The sequence below is a fragment of the Molossus molossus genome, unplaced genomic scaffold (assembly GCF_014108415.1).
Source record: "Molossus molossus isolate mMolMol1 unplaced genomic scaffold, mMolMol1.p scaffold_m16_p_9, whole genome shotgun sequence".
NCBI classification, from domain to species: Eukaryota; Metazoa; Chordata; class Mammalia; order Chiroptera; family Molossidae; genus Molossus; species Molossus molossus.
In genome coordinates this window covers 41,117,485-41,122,722 of record NW_023425403.1, presented here as the reverse complement: position 1 = coordinate 41,122,722, position 5,238 = coordinate 41,117,485, and the positions used below count along the sequence as shown (strand labels likewise).

The 5,238-nt window shown below is 45.6% G+C and overlaps 1 pseudogene; it reads right to left on the bottom strand.

The window, feature by feature from the left end:
- Positions 1–1,708: 1,708 nt before the first annotated feature.
- Positions 1,709–4,763, bottom strand: LOC118622362 (annotated as a pseudogene).
- Between the last annotated feature and the right edge of the window lie 475 nt (positions 4,764–5,238).

The following is a 5,238-nucleotide window of genomic DNA, read 5'->3' as shown; positions in this document are numbered from 1 at the left end:
TGGCCAAGAGATATATGAAGAAATACTCAATGTCACTAATCATCAGAGAGATGCAAATTTAAACAACAATGAGGTTTCACTTCACACCTGTCAGTATGGCCGCCATCAACAAATCATCAAATAACAAGTGTTGGTGAGGGTGTGGAGAAAAGAGGACTCTAGTACACTGCTTGTGGGACTGCAGACTGGTGCAACCACTATGGAAAACACTATGGTGTTTCCTTAAAAAATTCAAAATTGAACTCATTTGACTCAATGATCCCACTTCAATGATCCCACCAATCAGAAAGAATATATGCACCCCTATGTTCATAGCAGCACTATTTATAATTCCTAAGATCTGGAAACATCCCAAGGGTCCATCAATAAGTGAGTGGATAAAAAGCTGTGGTTCACATATGCAGTGGAATACTACGCAGCTGTAAGAAACAAAGATTTCTTATCCTTTGAGAGGACCTGGAGAGTATTATGCTAAGTGAAATAAGCCAAATAGAGAAAGACAAATACCACGTGATCTCACTTATTTGTGGAATATAATGAACAAAATAGACTCAGTGACATAGAAGTAGGGTTCAGACTGACAAACCTCAGAGGAGGCGGGGGAGGGAGAGGGAAGAGATAAACCAAAGTACTTATATGCATATATGGATAACCAATAGACAAAGACAACAATGCCGTGACGGCAGGGGGTGGGGACTAGAACAAGAGGAGGGTGTCTATGGGGGGAAAAGGAGAAACATCTGTAACAAAAATTAATTAATTAAAAAAGAATTAAAAAAATAATATATATTGAAATGGGGAAAGAGTACAGAGCTCCATTTATTTTTCACCAGCTTTATTGAATTATAATTGCTAGTAAAAATTATATATATTTAAGGAGAACAATCTAATAATATGTTATGTATATACATTGAAAAATATTCACCACAGTCAAGCTAATAACATATCCATTACCTCATATAGTTATCATTTTTTAAACTTTTTTGTGGTGATGATAATGCTTAAATCTGCTCTCCTAGAAGATTTCAAGTATAGAATACTATGTTTTCACCTCTAGTCACATTGTTATATATCAGAGCACCAGAATTTGTTTATCTTGCATAACTAATAACTGAAACCTTGCAACCCTTGACCAGCTTTTCCCATTTCCTCCTCCTTCAGCCTCTTATCAGCACCATTCTATTCTGTTTCTGAGTTTAACTGTTTTAGATTTCATATTTAAGGGAAATTATATAGTATTTGTCATTCAGTGTCTGGCTTATTTTACTTATCATAGTGTCTTCCAGGTTCATCCATGTTGGCATATATTGAAGAATTTTCTTTTTTATGGCAGACAAAGATGGTACATTTTATTTATCCATTCATCTATTGATGGGTGTTTAGATTGCTTCCATATCTTGGCTATTGGAAATAATGCTGAAATGGCCATGGAGGTACATGTATAACTTTGGGATCCTGTTTGTTTTTTTTTTTTCCTTTGGAAATATATCCAGAAACAGAATTTCTAGATCAGAAGGTAGTTCTTTTTTTAATCTGTTGAGGTAGCTCTGTATTATTTTTCACAATTACTGTGGGTTTCATTTTCTTTTAGTATTTTTTGGAGAAATAAGCTATTTATACATTTTATTTCTAATAAACATTTGCAGCATTAGAAAGATAAATTCAGTGAAATCATAAAAGATTGTACCTGTCATGCCATTTCATCGTCTCAGAACACATCTGCAATATTTATTTCTAAGGAGGAAGTAGAAGAGCAAGAGCAGCAGGCAAGGGGCAAAGGCTGTTCCTGGCTGGAGTGCCGCTTTGGGGCATGCAGTAGCTGATGAGTCCCTGGGGCCTTGGGTCCTGCACCAAGTGAAAATGAAGGGACTATTGATCTGGAAGATCCAACTCCAACAAAGCCTTGGGTTGGGGTTGAGAATTCCCCACAGGATCGGCTCATGCCCAATGCGCCCACCCTCGGGCCAGGGATGTTCTGAACAAAGAAGGGTGTGGAGGTACCTCCAAACATAGGCTTGCTGTCAGGGGTATTGGTCACACTGAAGGCAAAGGGTGTGCTCTGGGTAGGCCTGCCCAGGGTATTTTGACTCAAGCCTTTCCGCAAGGGAGTTGAGTCAACAGGGGCCCTTCTCTGTCCTCTTCCAAAGTTGAACACTCTAGAGATGGAGCTAATGCCTGGGACAGCCACATTGATGCCCCAACCTTCTCTGCCAGCTGGGGCTGCTGAGTCTCAAATGTGAAGGGCAATGATCTGGGTTGTAGCTCCTAAGCCAGAGGTGTGGCCGCGCCAAAGGAGAAAACAGCTGTTGTGCGACCCAAGGCAGACTGGGCTGCATTTGGGGGCTGGGGCTCCAGAGTTTCCAACAGTGAAAGAACTGCCAAAGCTGGAGGCCAGGGCTGGCTTGGTAGCCCCTGCTGCTGCCCATCGGTAGCCCCAGATGCAAGCTGGGGGTTGGATCCTGGATATAATGGGAGAGGAACCTTGGCCCTTGAGCCAAAGAGAATGTTGGATGCTGGTGTGTTGGTGGTACTGAATGCTAGGCTAGGCTGCATGGTGGTGATGGGCTGAAGTTATAAGGGGGCTGCCAAAACCACTAAAGCCGGCGGTTCTGCTGCTGGCAGCTGGTGGAGTGGCATTGAGTAGGGACTGGCCAAAGCTGGTGACTGTTGGTGAAGTTGGTATGGCAGGTGGCTTGCTAAGTTGAAATATGAGGCTATGGCTGGGATAAAGCTGGCACAGACGCAAGGGGATTCCCAAGTAGGAAAAGCTGGGAGGTGGAAGTGGTGATTCAGCCGCCTGCCCACGGTGCTGGTCACATTGTTCATACCAAAGCTGAAGACAAGCTTCACAGCCGAGTCCACAGTGATGCTGGCTGTGGTCATGGAACCCACTGATAAGGTGGCACTGACCTGGCAAATGAAGAGAGGGGTGCCCATGGTTGTGGCTAGAATAGTTTTTTGATTGAAGAAGGGAATTGACAAGGGCACAGATGTAGTCGGCCCCATGCTGCCAAATATAGGTTTGAAAGTGATAAATGAGGTGCTGGTTATTGTGGGGAGGGCAGAGCTTGAGGATGCTGTGCTTGTGACTTTGGAAGGGCTCGATGGCAAGAGGCCTTCATTCTTGCTTTTAGGTGGGGCCACGAAAATGTGCTTGAACGTGAGAGATGCTGAAGTCTCAGCAGGAGCTGCAGACTGGTTAGCAGGTGGGGTGCTCAGCATTCCAAACAACACTTGGCTGGGGGGTGGGGGGTGGGGCAGACAGGGCTTGGGATTTGGCAGATGTTTCAGCCTGAGGGGCCAGAGGTAACTTGGTGGAGTTAGTGACTGGTGTCATGGATGAAGCAGGAGTCAGTTCCAAGAAAGTGACTGGGTTTTGAGTCTAAGGAGATACCTGGAAGGGGCGCTGACCATGAAGAGCCAAGAGGGCTCCAAAGGCCTGGAGTCTTTGGAGACAAATGGTCCACTGTGGCTCCCACTCCACCAGATTCGAGGAAGGATGGTAGGCTTGGAGAGTTCTGCATTTTCTTCCCACTCTCCTAGGGTGAGTTAATGCTTGAGGCTGGGAGGAACGTTGGGGAGGAAGCATCCCCAGCAGCAGGCAGTCCAAAAGTCAAAGAAGGCTGAGTAGTGAGTGGGTTCTCTTTGGCAGAGTTTGTGGCAGCATGTCTCACCCTCCATGATCATGTTAAACCATCATAAGAGAGCTTTCTTTTCCAACTCTAGGTCTTCAGTAGTGATTGAAGAACCAACTTCAGAAGGTGGAGGCAAAATCAGCTGGTCCCCTCGCCTGCAGGGCAGCAGCCGAATCCTTCCAGTTATGTATCCTAGAGCTGCCATTTGTGGATGGGGAATTCCACGAGCTCTGTTTCTTATAGGTGGTTGTATCTACAACTTTTTTTTCCCTGGGTCTACTTGTCAGTTACTAGCTAAGTTGAAGGACTAAAATGATGAGAAAGTTCTCTCTCTTATTTTCTTTGCTAGCCTCTCTGGCATCTGGGAATGAGATAATGCTGGGCTGGAGAAGGGTGATGAACTGGGACCTCTTCTCTTCCACAGCTGAGAGAATCCTCTGTTAGAACTTTAAGAACTGGTCATGGCATTGAGGCTGAAGCTATTGAGGCCAGCTGTATATGTGCTCACATAGAAGAGCTGCGTGATCTCTTATTCAAGTGGTCATTTGAGCTCTGGGAATTGAGACCTTTCTTCAGAAACTCAGGCTTAGACACAAAAGAAGCGGAGATGCCACTGGCCACAGGAGGCCTCCACTGTTGAATGTCCATTCCCACTGCTGTCGTGGTGCCATCCTTTATTTTCCTGGCCATCAGTGAATATTTGTTCTTCCCTCTCCACTGATATTCCTGTCTTTGACCTCAGTACAGTCTCTTCTGGATATGGGACTGGAGCATCACTTGATGGTGAGGACAGTGTTGACCTGATTAATTGCTCTGGCATTGAAGACCGAATCAATTTTCTATTGTGTGGAGTGACCCTCACTGTTCCTGGGCTGCACACCATTTTGGAATGGTGAGCTGATAAGATAATCTTCTTGTGATAACCATTCAGGCATACTGTGGGAAGTTCCCCACAAACCCCGCCACCCAGAATGGTATATTGGGCCTGCTGAATTGGATATCGTCTTTGAGGTGTTATTACAGACTGGATGAAGTCCCACAATCCCTGTGGGAAGGCCTTCGGGAGGGCTGGCAAAGAGGAGTGTGGAGAAGGTGAATGTGGTGAACACAATGGGCTGAGTGAACCTGGGGGGCGGGGCAGGGTGGGGCAGTCTCTCCCCCAGGTCACTGGCTTTCAGAGCCAGTGTCAGGCTAGAAGAGAGGGGGGCAGGAGTTGACCAGGTAACTGCCTGTAAGGAATAGTTAAACAGTATCGGGGCTCCGAGCAGGGTCAGAAGCTCTAGGATGAGATATTACCTCTCACCTGTTAGAATGGCTACCATCAATAAAGCAACAAACAATAAGTACCGGGAGGATGTGGAGAAAAGGGAACCCTTGTGCCCTGTCGGTGGGAATGCAGATGCAGCCACTATGAAAAACAGTGTGGAGGTTCCTAACCAATTAGAAATGGAACTGCCTTTTGACCCAGCAATCCCACTCTGGGAATATATCCTAAGAATCTCAAAACACTAATCAGAAAGAATATATGCACCCCTATGTTCACAGCAGTGTCCTTTACAATGGCCAGGATCTGGAAGCAGCCCCATCAGCTGATGAGTGGACA